The sequence below is a fragment of the Macrobrachium nipponense genome, chromosome 22, assembly GCF_015104395.2.
Source record: "Macrobrachium nipponense isolate FS-2020 chromosome 22, ASM1510439v2, whole genome shotgun sequence".
Classification (NCBI taxonomy): domain Eukaryota; kingdom Metazoa; phylum Arthropoda; class Malacostraca; order Decapoda; family Palaemonidae; genus Macrobrachium; species Macrobrachium nipponense.
Window position 1 is genome coordinate 74,740,991 of NC_087213.1, and position 16,505 is coordinate 74,757,495.

Here is a 16,505-nt window from a genome sequence, read left to right on the forward strand (position 1 = left end):
GCAGTCGTATTTTATAGACAGTAAGGACCAAAATCTGTTTTAAACCTAAACCGTTCATAACAAGATGCAATTGAACTCATTTCACGGGAATACTGCAGTGCTCCAAGCTAGGCATTGATAAATGCAAGTCAAAGATTGTAAATAAAAAAAAACGCTGATTACTGCATATCACAGACTAGCCAATGAATGGAACACGCCTGAGGAATAATCATAAAAGAGGAAAAGAAAGAAAGAAAGAAAAAGCCGAAAGACCGGAACTTCGCAAAACTGACTTTTAACATTTAGCTTGTCCGCTGGTACAGTGGTTAGTGTCGTGGCATGCATTCAGATGTCGCAGGTTCGCGTCTCACCCAGGGCGATGAAAAATCACTTCCACTGTATCATGATCAGTTACTGCTGCAGTGAATTTCTAGTCAATATCCCCTTTGGTGCGCTTGTTCCGTGTGAATAGGTTTCATCTACTGAAGTAATAATAATCTTTGATTTGATCTCGGGAGTCCCATCTATGGAGCTTTCCAATAGTCTCCCTTCTCTATCTTTCTTGTTCATCGCCTCTCTTGTTTGATTTTACCTTTCGTCTTTCCTCTTTAACCCTTGCCGTTCCGATCTGTCCTTTATCCTTTTCATTTCTACGCATCTTTTGTCTTCCATTCAACCTTCCCGGAAGCAATTCCTCAACGAGATGAAGTCACATCAAGAAACTGTAAAATCTTGTTACACTGTTGCTAACTTTCCCGCCATAAGTACCTTTCAATTTACTGCCATGAATAAGGTTAATGCTTAAAAAGAACATCAATTTTCTGTGCAGTAAAAAAATGATATATAATCATGAAGGTTAGTTATAATAATGAACGAAGAACCGAAAACGACAGCCATCGGAAAGAAATTTTTTCCGCATTTTTCTTTTTCATTCAACAGGAATTCCACTTTTTTACGGAACCTACCACTAGGTACGCTTACAATTTCAGTAATTTCTTTCATTAACGCAAAGTTCTCCGACGATAAGATCTTGAATGAACCTTGTAAAAACTCCAAATGCGCTCGAAAATTTTTAATCCTTTTAATTTTTAGTAACCGACTGAAATAAAGGAAGAAATTTCCAAATAAAAAAGCAAAGGATGGCAAAAGTTGACGGTGCCCTGCATTGAGCCATTTAGCGTATTAAGGACAATTACCGCAGAGCCGCCAACACGAGCTACACCGGTAATTTGGGGGGTTCAAACTGCCTCGGTAACCGATCCGCTAATTCTTAATAATAATAATAATGATAATAATACGGACCAGTAAAAACTTCCTGTTTTTATTTTTCCAGCGGCAAACAAGCAAAGGTCAATGGCAAATGATCATTTGCCCTAAAACCACAGGAAACAGCGACCACGCACAACAGAATCATTGCGAAATGTTGGGTGGATTTCCCACTAAACTCCTTCTCCCACACATAGTGTTATTTGTGCGCAAATATTTTGGCAGAATAAGCACTTGAGGGCAACTGTTTTATGCAGTCTTTTACTGATTATCCTAATTCATACTGAAATATTGCACGGTTTTACGAGGTCTTAAACGCTGGACGAGGATCAGTATGCATATATATATATATATATATATATATATATATATATATATATATATATATATATATAATATATATATAATAATATATATATATACTATATATATATATATATAATATATATATATATATATATAGTATATATACATATATTATTTATATATATATATATATATATATATATATATATATATATATATATATATATACACAAACACGTATGTAAGGAAGGAAAAAACCTCACCTTAGGTGAAAACACTATTCATTTTTCTTCTCCTACATATTAATCCTTGGAAATAAGAGAGAACATAAAACAGGCAAGGGAAACTAAGATAACAAACCTACAGCAATCACCTTCATAAAAGGCGAAGGTCCTAAACTGCTAAGTAACGGAACAAATGAAATAATTACGTGCTTGTCGGAAGTTACTCGTCCTCCAGCTTCGCGCAAATTTAATTATCTCCACAGAGGAGAAATTAAATTGTATTTCACAGTTATTTCATACTCGGTTGTATTTATGTTATATATATACATACATATATATATATATATATATATATATATATATATATATATATATATATATATATATATACACTCATAACGTATATATATATACACACATAATGTGTATGAGAGAGAGAGAGAGAGAGAGAGAGAGAGAGAGAGAGAGAGAATGCATGTGCGTGCATGATTAGAATAAAACCAAATTTTCTTTTAAAAGTACAATATCTTCATATAAATCTTAGGTCTCTCTCTCTCTCTCTCTCTCTCTCTCTCTCTCTCTCTCTCTCTTCCTTCGCGATCCCTTAAAATCCTCAAAGTCAGCCCGGATAATCATTCATGCTCTCAGCCCAACGACTTAATTACCCTTCATTATTAGGGTCATTAACAGTGTGTCGAGGCTCCTGCCCAGATTAATGGTGGCTGGCCTTATAGGATCGCCAGAGCGTCGTCCCCTTTTTCGGAGCAATTTGTCCGATTGTTCTATAAAAAATCTCTCAGATTTAGTTGCAGGTTTGTTGGTTAGTTGGTTTTAGACTAACTCGGCCTTATGCCAGCACGGGCACTTGTCCCAAGATGGTATTTCCAACGTGGAATGGTGTTCGAAGGCCTAATGTGGATCTCCGGACTTTTTCTTAACCATCAGAGACGACTTGTTTTTTCTGACGCTTTAGTGTTTCAATTACGTTTTAAATCTTTTTATAATATTGCTTCACTGTTCAATTGCAATATTTCTTATCCCTTATCTTCCCAGGATGCTTTGGACAATTACTTCTCCTTGAAAAAGCTAAAACTTTTTATTATTTTAACAGGAAGCTTTTAAATTCGTCGACAACGTTATATTCATTAGACTAAGGTTTTGCAGTCGTTGCATCTACAGTAAATCGAAACACTGTATGTGCAATATCTTTTGAACGAACGTTCACATTACATCTATAATTTATGATGTCAAATAAATTTTTCAATCAACAATTAGATGATTACGATAGGAAGAACAGAGAAAGCACACCGATGTTGCAGTAAAAAGATAATCGTTTCCCATAATGAAACACTGAATAAAATACCTCAGAGAGAGAGAGAGAGAGAGAGAGAGAGAGAGAGAGAGAGAAGAGAGAGAGAGAGAGAGGGTGGGGGGAATAAGGAGAGAAAAATTAAATACCGTCGAGTAACTTTGCATATAATACCCTATTCTTGCGCATATCATGTTTCCACCCCGTCATAAAAATGTCAGCGATTTCGCACGCATGCCTGTACAATTTTCATGATTTAATTGGGGTGTACCGCTGTCACACTTCCAGAGGGACCGCTGCTGCCGTTTCTGTACTAGATGGAGCCACACGTCTTAACGCTGACCCTTCCTCCTCCTCCTCCTCCTCCTCCTCCAGAATGCTCTCTCCATGACTATCCTTAGCTATCTTGGCTTATGTGAGGCCGAATAGAGACTATTATCTTGCCACAGTGAGAAAGGGAGAGAATTTGATAGTGAAACATTTGATGCTGCCCACTAACCTGAAGAGAGAGAGAGAGAGAGAGAGAGAGAGAGAGAGAGAGAGAGAGAGAGGAGATGGGGGTGTGGTTTATCATTATTGTATAAAGTCCAAAGAAACGACAAAAAAAAAGGGCAGCTCTATTTTTGTAACAGTTATAGCTCCATTATTATTTAGTCCTGCATAATCACCTGTCTGTCTGCTATGTTAACGTCGATTATCATAAAAAAGCATAAATGACTGAGCAATATTAACACTCAAGGTTATTGATTTTTTCTGCCCTATTTGAAAGAGAGAGCAGTTATAAAAAAACAATATATGGAATGATAATAATACTGATTAATTGAAATCTGAGCAGGGTCTGACCAACCTCAATATGCAATTTTTTAAAAACAATTTACGTTAGAAACCGGACAATATCTTATAACTACTCACGTGTGCATGAATATATGCCTACGTTATGCCATATATTTACGTAAATTAATATAAAATCGATTTTATGCAATGCCAAGATTTCATTTTTAAACCGAAACATTCACAGCACAACTCATGCATTTTATAACGGCCGATGAAACCCAATACGCAGGTAAAGGGAGGCGTTTACAGTTGGAAAGATTTATGCAGAAGTGGTTAATGCGTCTTCACCTGGCTTCTTTCTGATCCTGTCCATCCTTCTCTCCCCCTTCTTCCCCTCAACGGTCAATAACCCGGCAGAAAGGGTTCAGTGTGAGCATAAGAAATTAAGGTATAAAACGTCATCCTTATAATGAAATTTCTAAAATTCTTTTCTTGTGGTTTTCAAATCTAAGAAAAATTCCCAGAGTAATCAAGAAAAGAAGCCACCTAAACAAAAGATAATGAGATCGTAAAACTGAAGTATGCTAATATTAGCACTGTCTCTTGGCAATGAAAGTTCTGATTCCACGAGATATTTCTGAAGGCTTTGAAAACCCGAACACAAAATTATGACACTCATCTTGATGAAGAGGTTTTCACGAGGGTGACGGCCGGGCGTTCTTAATGGGTCACCAGATGACATTATGACGGTGATTCATGGGCCACAGGGCGCCAGTCGTGAGAAAATTCCACGAGGGCATTTCACGCCTAATTTCCATACTATTGTCTTCCTCTAGAACCGAAACTAATGGATCAAAATCAATATGATTTTCTTGACGTCAGCAACGATAATAAATGCTCAGTCTCCTGAATTCCAAACAGTGTGATAAAACACGGTAAAGGATGTTGAACGAGTATGTAATACCACTATTACTATTATGAAATAATGATAATGATTATTATTATTATTAGTAGTAATAGTAGTAGTAGTTATAGTAGTAGTAATGAGAAGTAGAGTAAAAATTGAAAACAACGTGTATTAAATGTTAAGAGAAAACGATTAAAAATTAATACCCAGCCCGATAATAATATTATAAGCAGAAGACAGACTTTCTCGGATACAGGTCTTATTAAAAACAAGAGCAAAGTCAATTGAATTTATCTCATAAAGAATTTTCTCTATTTTTTTGGACGTCCAGATGATGGCCAGGGAGGTGGCCGAAATATGTCGACATTAAGGAAACAACTAACTCTGAAAATACAGTAATAATAGAAAATACTATATTAACGACATTGTAGCGGAGATCACCATTTACAATCCCGTTGTAGTCTCCGGATATATATTAAACTGCAATCAGAATAAAATACATATTTCATATATTTTAGTATTGATAATACCACACCTTGATATTCAAAATACCAGAATAACACCATGAATATAGCCCAATTACTTATCAGACTTGCGGATTATGAAAAACGAATTAGTATAAAAAAAAATAGAGAAAATTCTTCATAAGATCAATTCAGTTAACTCTGCCATTCTTTTTAATAATAATAATAATAATAATAATAATAATAATAATAATAATAATAATAATAATAATAATAATAATAACAATAATAATAATAAAATTAAACGTTAGAAAGGGCGGCAAAAAAGGTAAGGGGGAAAAATGACCGTTTGGCTTGGCGGCAGATGTGGAGATAAGGAGGCATTAGTTAATCTCTGGAGATAAGACCAGCGTGAGATGGGGAGATCCCCACGGTCTCTCATTGCATGAGAAACAACAGCGGTGTTAATCATCCACCACGTATTGGAAATAAAACACTTACCTTCTCATATAATAACTCTTATATAACTCTCCGTGTGGCTGGAAAACATTACACAGGTTTCCTTTATTCATAGGCTAGTATGATAAAGCAGTGCATACACATATACTTAACATTAAATGCAATGTTTATAAACGCACACACTCATTCACACATACGTACGTATATATGGATATATATATGTGTATACACACATACATAGATATACATATATGTATATATAAGAGAGAGAGAGAGAGAGAGAGAGAGAGAGAGAGAGAGAGAGAGAGAGAGGTCAAAACACAAATGCATATATTCAAAAACACAAACAATAATAAAAAAGCTGCATTCTGTAATTCAGTCACATTTTCTTGCAAACATCATACCAGAAAATTCGAGTGTTTCCGAAAACGTAATTCAATAAAGTAGTGATAGTTAGCTTTTAAAAATACAGTTTTCTAAAACATTCACTTAACAGGAAAGACGAATACAAGAATATGCGCACTGGCGAAGAAATGGAGAACAAAATAACTGAATAACAATTAGAAGCAATAAAGTAGCGAGTACGAAAAGGTGCCCTGGGAGAAACTGGCTAATACAAAAATGAATGGAGAATGAAAAAAAGAAAATAAATAGAAAAAGAAAGCAGGCAAGCGCATGACTTTTGTAACCCCGGAGCTAATGATACTGGAGGGATATTTGATTAGCATTCAATTGCAAAAACAAAGCTCATCTTTTACCGATTGTACCGCATTTACTTCCAAGTAAAACAGCAAATTTATTCCCCGCAGTTTAAAGGTCCATCTAGATTATAGTGAAAAATAGTCAGCGTTATGACCGCAGCAATCTCGCCCTCGGACGTTTATAGGATAAACGTTCTGTGGACACCCCAAACATTTTTCCTAAAGCCCAAACGAGAAACGTTTGTCCCATTCACAGCTGTTTTGAGAACGGCCAAATACGTGAAATTGTGAATTTTGTTTGCTTTCCAAGGAATGCTGTGGATTCGAGCCACCAAAATCTCATTTTGATGATCGAGATCAAACACCGTTTTTTTTCTCCTCTTTCATGCAAACAATTGCTCCGAAGACCTGAGATGAGTCAAGTGTTTGTGGGAACGCTGAAAGCGATCGCAATCTACTGTTTGATTCCAGTGAAACTGATCACCTATTTCCTTCATCTCGCAGAGATGATTTCTCTCTTCTCTCTCTCTCTCTCTCTCTCGCGTCTCTCTCCCTCCCCTCCTCGTCGTCCTCTCCCGAATCTCCTCTCATCTCATCCGCTCTTCTCGCTTCAGTCCATCGTCTCTCAGTCTCTTCTCCTCTCGCTCCGTCGTCCTCTTCTCACGCTCATCTCTCACACACATTTATCTCCAATTCTTGCTGCCTAAGACAATTTGCTCTATCGAATATCTCTAAAAAAAGGAAAAAATAGCAGTAATTTATGTTTACTTGTCTGCTTTCGCGACGGACACTAAGTTCAAGTGTCTGAAATATTGCCCACTTTAAGCAATGGTAAAAAGGCTAAATATTAACTAATTCCAAGGAGCTAAATTTTTAGGAAAACAATGTTCCTCAGTGAATTCCTCTTTCTCTATTAATTTTACATTCTAGTTAGAAGTACTTTCCGTAGCTAGAATTATTGTTCAAAATTCAAATTAGAAGTACCATAATACTCATACACGCGCTCCCTGCAAACACACACACACACACACACACACACACACACACACACACACACACACACACACATATATATATATATATATATATATATATATATATATATATATATATATATTATATATACACAAACATTAAGCTACAAATATAATTAAATTCGCTCTAACTCGGAGATGAGTACGTCGTCACCTGGTGGATTCGATCCACTGAAAGCAACTACCTCCGACTTTACTGACAAATACCCTTGCCATTCGAAAGAGGTAATGTGATAAAAATTCAAATATATGAATATATTATATTTATTATATATATATATATATATATATATAATATATATATATATATATATATATTGTGAAAACATACATATGACTGTTTGACATGTAATTTACATTAAATTACAGATTAACGCTCGTATAATAAAACTTAAAAACTTCAATAATTCTTTTAGTAGAAAAATTCCTTTAAAAAAAAAAAACTTTAGCAGGACAACCATGACGAAAAGAAAATATTGACTTATTTCAAATGCTGCTGCCTATTTCCCTGTATTGAATATGAATATTTTACTCGGATAGCTTGGAAATAAGACCAAACACGACAATGGCACGAATAATACCTCTGTTCACAAACAGAGCGTGTTTATTTGCAATATGTGAACATCATAAACCGGCTCTCGAAGGCGTCCAAAAGTTAGTTTTGGGAGCACCTCAACAGGACGCCTCAATCCACTCCAGGCGGCCCGAGTGTCGTCCGAAGCCTCGAGTATTACCTAAAAACGACACACTTCACCAAGAGGAGCATTTGTCAGGAGAGTGTGTCAGAAGGGTTTTATCAGACAGTCTGTTTGTTTGTCCTAAAGCGAGTGTTATTCGCGAAGAACATGACAAACAAAAGTTCCGGTATTACCTCGCGAGTAAAAACGAATCTTGAGAGCGCCGCTGAAAAAAAAGAAGAAAAAAAAAGTGGGCTTTCCACTTCAGGATGAGGTGTTGTTTGACGAACTGATTTTCCGTCGCCACATCTGTTTTGACGATAGAACAAACAATCTGCGCAAGAATGGAAATGAAAGTCAACACACGGCTCGTTGGTTACTTTGAGTTTTGAATATAACCGCCAATATGTTGAGCGTCGTGACAACGTATAGGATGAAACGTACCTCAGAGTTTTTCATAATATTTATTTCTTATTTACGGAAACGATCATAGTTGAGAGAAAAATCAGAAGAGGAATTAAAAAAAAAAAATAATGGCAGAGCAACGAGGAATTGTTGAACGAAATTCACAAACTGAATGTATGGGCATGTACATAACCACATGAATTTACACGCCCTATATACATATTAATAAGGATAAGACATTCACCAAACAACGAATGATATCTGATGAAATTAGAAAAACTGAACGCAAAATATCTGTGAAAAGGGATTTTCTTAAACAAAATTTTTAAAGTATTCATCTTTAAGCACACAAGTTTTGGTTGTCTTCATAATTATATAATTTATTATACATTTGATCTCAGGTTCAACCCTGCCCTACAAAAGAAGAGGGACCAGGAGTAAATTACGCATCACATATGAATACCACTCCTCTAAACACTGAATAACGAAAAGTCTGGAGCTTATTCACATGAGGATTCCCATAGCAGGTAATTATAATATATATATATCTATAATATATATATATATTATATTATATTATAATTATATATATATATATATATATATATATATAGAATGAAAATAACAAAATGTGTCAAAATCGTACTGCCTTTGAAGGAAATTCAACTCAGACCCTGTTGATTTCTTGACAAAAAGGCCCATTTTTGCAATTTTGCCTCACTAGCGAGATGCCTGAGTTTGATCCCATTCGGAGGATCAAGGGGTTTTTGGGGGGAAGCAGCTTTGAACCCTTCCTTCTAAATCAATCGTGCCCTTGTTGACATGATGGCATGAAGTTAGTAGCTCCATCCTCAAAAAAAAAAAAATGTTACAATGAAAGAGGTTCAATACCCCCCTGCAGCCAGAAATTCTAAAGGAAAAAAGAGTATAGTGGAAATATTTATGTATACAGTATCGTAATATATTCGGCATAAGAACTAAAAAGGAAAAGATGTGCAGAACGTGAAAAGGCAAGAAATGTGGAAGCACAATCAAGAAGTGGCAATAAGGTTAGCGAAAGAGACAGGATTGCTCATATTGTCCCCAGGTGGTTCGGTCTTGTGGAAAGAAAAGCAAACGACAGGTTAATGAAAAGAATGTGAAATTCGGAAGTGTTAAGCGGAAATGCTGTAACACGAGCCAAATAAGAGATGAGTGGCACAGTCTGCACAGGGGGTTCGATTCCCCTTGAGGGTGAACCTTCTGTGAAGGTGTGTGAAGCAACTGAAATTTTGGAAGTTTCTTACAAAGAGGCTTCATCCTCGATTCAGCCGCTAAAGCTTGGATGTAGCACTGACCTCTGTTTTGCCTTTTCTCTTGCACTGTCTAAAACGTAATGCAAAAACGAAAAGGAGAGAGAGAGAGAGAGAGAGAGAGAGAGAGAGAGAGAGAGAGAGAGAGAGAGAGAGAGATCCAATCTGCATGCACGACAGCACAAAATAGTACCAATGCATACAAGCAAATGAGAACAACTCATATCCCAAATGAATATAATTAAGAGTATCACATGAATAATAAAGACATTAGATACGAAATTTTGCAAGGACCCCGTTGTCTTGGCAATCAAACTAGTAACCCAGAATGAATAACAACTAAGGTTTTCCTTTTTATTTTGTCTCGACAATTAAAAACAAGCAATTTACCGGTTCACAAAAGGAGAAGAGATACTCGTACCTCGGTGGCGTTTGTGTGTATGCGTGTGAGTGCGTTTGTAATCATCCTATGCAAACGAGATCTTTAAAAAAAAAGGAAAAAGAAAAAAGATAACACGGGTCGTCTTCATTAACTTTCCAGGTAGAGATAGCTGTCACACATTACAAGCGGCCGAAAGGCTTTTGCTCTTGAATATGCATAGAGATCTGATTCGCTCGCAAGCCGGTCCGATTTCGGCCTGACACACAAACGCAGCTGAATACTAAGAGGTCGGATGAAGATTCCTTAATGGTGGAGTAGGACCATAAGGGTCCGAGACTCTCAAGTTATCAAAGTTCCAAACAGAAATCGTCCGAAAACTCTACGGGATCTGCTTGTCACATTATACAAATCATTATCCCATCACGTCATTATAGTCATTCGAAAATGAAATGAGCTCTCTGGCGGGGCTGTTGGGGTTCTCTCCACCTGTCTTTAATCTCCGAATATCTGCCAAATCTATGAAAGCAACAGAGAGATAACACCATTTCTCCTATTACAGATATCAAATATAACTTTTTTAGACAACAAATGTACAAATACACATGAACTCATTGTGTGCAAGTATGTACGCTTGCTTACTCTCCCTGTCTATCTCTTTTATGTATATATACATACGCACACGCACACTCATTATATATATAATTATATAAACGACAGTACCCTCTTAACGTCTAGATCCAAATGAAGAAATTCTGACGTTCGTAGTTCTCCGATTGGATCTTAGGCTTCATAGTGATATCCGTATCCGGAAAAGTGTGAAGAAATCGTTAAATTATATGTATATATATATATAATAATATATATTAATAATATATATATATATATATATTATATATAATATATATATTTAAACAAACACACACCGGCACACACATACACGTGTGTGGGTGGATAATAATAGGATGACAAAGTAAAGTCCATGCACCTTTGAAACACAAATATTGTATAATGATTATTTCATTAATGATAGAGTTATGACCAAGACATACGTAAAAATACACGCACTCATACACTTTTCGCGTAGTACTACCAATATAAAGCCGGCAGTGGACGAGGGGGTCTCTGCCGCTTGTAGACGAAATGCACTGCATTCTCGTGAGTTCAGGCGATGTCATCTGATGTCTAAGGCTATCAGGCGAACCCTTGATATGGCCAAAAGTTATTGTAGAATTATTTATGAATATTACATTGTAGAATTATTTATAAATATTACATTGGCGTCGATTCTAACAGCGATATATTTAGGTCATTCTTATTTCCCTGGTTTAAAGTTCACATTTTAGGAATTACAATCTGAATTTCAACTACAACAGACTTTATTTAAAAAAACTGGGTTCATCTCAAGTTTCAAGATTTACTTTTGGGTGTAAGGTCTTACATTCCAATTTCACGTTTTGATTAAGTTTTAAGTTTGACGTTGTTTGCCTGAAATGTTCAAAATTTACAACAAAATCAATAAAATGTATTTCTGAATTCTAACCAAAGCATTTTAAAGTTTGAAGAGAATCTTCTAATGTGAAATTATTTCTTATGTATGTAACACAAGTCCAATGGTAATAACCTCCACGTTCAACAGCTTAACAAATTGGAAGAGAAAATGTTGAGCAATATTATGTTTTTGATATACCATAAGTGTAGTGCAGCACCAATTTTGAATCGCAATATATAAGAAGTGGAATATCAATTTGTAAATTTTCGCTCACGCCTGCAAACAAATGCGCGTTTATATGCAACCAATTATGAATAATATACAAACGCAAGATACATTCTAAAGAGAATGCTCCATGTCCAAATCTTATTTAAAAAAAAAAATAATAAAAGAAAGATACAGGCCGCATGAGTGAATGTTAATAAATCTACATACTTAAAACCTACAATGCATACGCAATTATACATTTATAGCATGTTATGGATTTTCTACTAATGTCAAAAAGACAATACAAATGATTAGTAAACATTATACAAACATTCAATGACGGTGAACTACTAACTTCCGACTATAATAATAAATAATAATAATAATAATAATAATAATAATAATAATAATAATAATAATAATTATACAACAAATTTCATATATCAGTGTACTTTCTGACATGGATCAAAGGCAATGAAACCAACTATTACCATCATTAATCAAATCTTCATCGTTATCAAAACTTGTTATTATGATGATATCTTTCGTAACCTTTAATGTAATAATTTTCCCCTTTTTATTTAATCTGTCGAAAAGATCTCGACTAGATCACGATCCTCACTCTGATATAAAAGATAACATCCATTGGTAAACTCTCTCTCTCTCTCTCTCCTCTTCAAAGCTCTCTCTCTCTCTCTCTCTTCAAAATAACCAAAAATGCACTTTAAACATTTGTGCACACACACACAAATACTATATATACTATATATAGGATATAGGGATATATATATATATATATATCATATATAGTATATATATATATATATATTATAATATTTATCTATCTATCTATCTTATCTATATAATACATAACTATATATATATATTATATATATATATATATATCATATATATATATATATATGTGTGTGTGTGTGTGTGTGTGTGTGTGTGTGTGTCCCCGCGAACGCGAGTTGGTTATTGTAAGCGTGAGTGATATACATTTATTATATTAAGTAAAAACACCATTGAGAAATGGCAGTATTAATAAAATAAAACAAAAATATGCACATAGGAAAATAACTTCAGTGTTTCCCATAAAAAAGAAATGAAAAAAAAAGACGAAAACAAAACGAAGACTCGTCTCACGCCTTATTCTCCGTCCCTCGTCTCACTTGAAAAAGACACACGTTAAATGAGAGAGAGAGAGAGAGAGAGAGAGAGAGAGAGAGAGAGAGAGAGAGAGAACTGTGGCGGGGGCGGCACGTCAAAGGGGAGAACAGGTCGCTAACGAGAGCCCAGGTAATTAGCGGTATCATGGCGGGCCCTTGCCAAATGATGCCTTTGGGACCCCCGCTCGTGACACCTTCCCGCCGCTCCTGTTATTAGGGAAAGGGGGGAGACAGTTCTCGAGAGAGAGAGAGAGAGAGAGAGAGAGAGAGGGGGAAGGAGGTGCTGGATACAAAAGAGGAACCCAACAGAGAGAGGGGAAAGGGAGGATAAGAGGAGGGGAATAGGTCGTTGGATAAGTGCGGGTGGATTCGAAGGACGGTCCAAGACGGTTGTTGGAAACTGCCAAGACAAGTATAGGATGGGCGTTAAGGGTGAGATGGGAACCCATAAGGAGGGTGACAGATTGACAGCGACCGAAACATTAAAAGCCATAAATAAACAAATAATAAACGTTTTTATATAAAGTGGGAACTCGGGTAACAGCAGGGTAATGTTACCTACTAATAATACTGATAAATATGTCGATAGGTACTAGACTAAATCCTTCACCTAACTTTGTAATTGACATCCGATTGTATGCATGAGAATCCTAAACAAACGAAACTTAAAAACTGCCTCTGAAGACATCGCCCTTTGTCCAACACACGTGATAACATAAAAAGAAAAGAAACTGCTTGCGTATGATCATGATTTCATACTTTTAATACAAGAAATTGTATTAAAAGCATGTTATTGAACTATATATATATATATATATATATATATATATAATATATATATATATATATATATATATACACATTTACTGGATGCTGTAACTCAGTGGTAGAGTACTTTGCTCGCGTTAGCAAGGTCCTTAGTGTGACCCCGGGTTGCCACCACGGGACACCCTAACTGTAAGGGTACTATCGGCAGCAAGATCTCGAATATGGCATGGCATCAGGCAAGCAGCCACATCTGAAGAATTCCCGAGAACAGGAAGGTTAAATCCATTTATTAAATTCCCACTGATATGCCAAAGCCACATTTACATCACATGACATGCAGATCTTACGTAAATTCACTCAAACACAAATATATAATGCGACAACTTATTTGGAAACACCTTGAAAATATGCCTTGTATTTGAAAAGTGAACCCCAAAGTCGGAAAACACTTATGGCAAGCCCCTCAAGATACACATTCCATGCACTTAAAAAGTACCCGTTTCACGAACTGCATTTCGAGACATGCAATGCACGTAAGTACTGATGGCGAGATACACATTTCGTGCACTTATCAATGAATTCGGCCACCCCGGCCATTACGAGATAAAGAAGAAGGAAATATTGTGGGCGATTGTCATCTGTTCTTGTCCAGTAATCTAAATATACAATATCAATTCTTAATAACAGGAATTTCGTGGCATATTTTGAATCACCTAATTATAAGAAAATCACACTTTTTCATGGTTTAATGTATAACATCTGGGCCTAATTATTGGCAGGTGAGAATAATTATACGTCATCCTGACCTTCGCTCTCTTCCACCACACGTTTGAAGAACACCCATTGAACACATCACGATGTGGTTATGGAACTTTAAGAACAAGAAAATTATTGAATAAAATCCGCACCAGATTAACCATGTCTGATTGGGAATGTACGAGAGACTAAGTGAAAAGAGAAGATACACACGAGGAACCAGAAGACGAGGAACAACACAAAACTTGCAGGATTTTCCGGCTAAGGAAACATTCATTTTTGTACTTTCATTCTTCATCTTTGTAAAGGATTCCTTAACATCACGTTAGGTCACAGAATGTTATGATACTTGGTTTAACCTTACAATAACTCCCACATCCAAGCATATTTACAAGCACAAACAAAGGAACTTTGCTCATTTACGTATTCGCATTCAAAACATATACATACATTCTACATACGTATAGCAAAATGAATGAAAGTACACCTGCTATATATAAATAAAACATACATACATATGTATATATACAAGTATATAAATATATATATATATATATATATATATATATATATATATATATATATATATATATATATTATATTATGTAACTTGGTTCTATTCAATGAGATCAAATCATCTAGCTTTATGAGGTGATGTTAATAAGAGATTTCATCTTTTATTTAGAAGTGAGATGATTAATTAGAGAGATGTTAATGGTTTTTCCCATGAAATTTTCAGCTTTTGAAAGAAACCCAGAGGCCATACAATGAACGCCTCACTTCTCGATTACTCAATGTTTTGGATACGGATGTTCACTGAAGCCCCTTGAAAGTTGGGAAAAAAATCCCTCATTCCCTAAGCCCAACATAGTTGTCCAAAGTGCTGGAGGCATTTCACTCCTCGACATAAGTTTGAATCTTGGCGTGGGAAAAGAGAAATGATCTTATTTCAAATTTGAATTCTCATCCGATTCAACTATAAATCGTATCTTTCCACAAACATGAAATGGTATATGCATCTATGTATACGATTTTTATATACGAAGTGTTAAGCTTGCGGAATTGAAATAGGGTTGCGAGTTGGACATTAAGTGGCTGATGCCTTTTGATGACACAGTGATGGTGAAAAGTTGCAGATATTGGTAAAAAAAAGTCCTTATGTACTTGTAAGAGGGGGAAAGAGTTTGAAAGTGCTGGAAGAGGAGAAAGCTGAGAGTGAAGATTCGTGTATAAATGAAAGCCAAGAGTATTGAATATACTAAGTATGGATATTACATGAATGAAAGTATGACAACGGTAGGATGGGAGTAGAGGTAAATAAAGATGTGAAACGAGGACGGTAGCAAGAAAACACAAGCTGTATCAATTTGCGGCCCTCTAGCCTCAGTAGTTTTTAAGATCTGAAGGCGGACAGAAAAAATGCGGACGGACGGAAAAGCCATCTCAATAGTTTTCTTTTACAGAAAACTACAAAGAGAAGAAGATAGACAGATGAAAAGAATGTTAATTCCGGAAACCCTGAGAAGGAAGAACTGGAGAAATGGGAAAGTGCCTATCCACAACTTTTTTTTAACGTTATAAGAAGCAAGCAATGTCGGAACAGAAGATATTTTCACTAGAATGACAGAAAACTCCTGAAAAGTAGTTATTTGCATGGCTGACAAAATTCACTGAATGAAAAAAAAGAATATCTATTTACAGAAGATGTGCAACATTTCTATTAAAAAGATAGATATTAGCAGGTATGTCTGGCATTTCCGATAAGGTACATGTTACCAAGTACACCGCGATTATGTTGAACTGTAAATCACAGTACCTGAAAAATCATGTTAGATGGAATATCTTTTATGATGTTTGAAATATTATACTAAAAAGTATATCGTATGTATTTTAATTAGCTAAAAACGTAATTTTGGAAAATATATAACAGAAGT

At 35.5% G+C, this 16,505-nt stretch overlaps 1 protein-coding gene across 1 annotated transcript in view; it reads left to right on the forward strand.

The window, feature by feature from the left end:
- Positions 1–16,505, forward strand: part of LOC135198814 (uncharacterized) — a 125,818-nt gene that overhangs the window by 47,336 nt on the left and 61,977 nt on the right. The gene's annotated exons all lie outside the window — the stretch shown is intronic.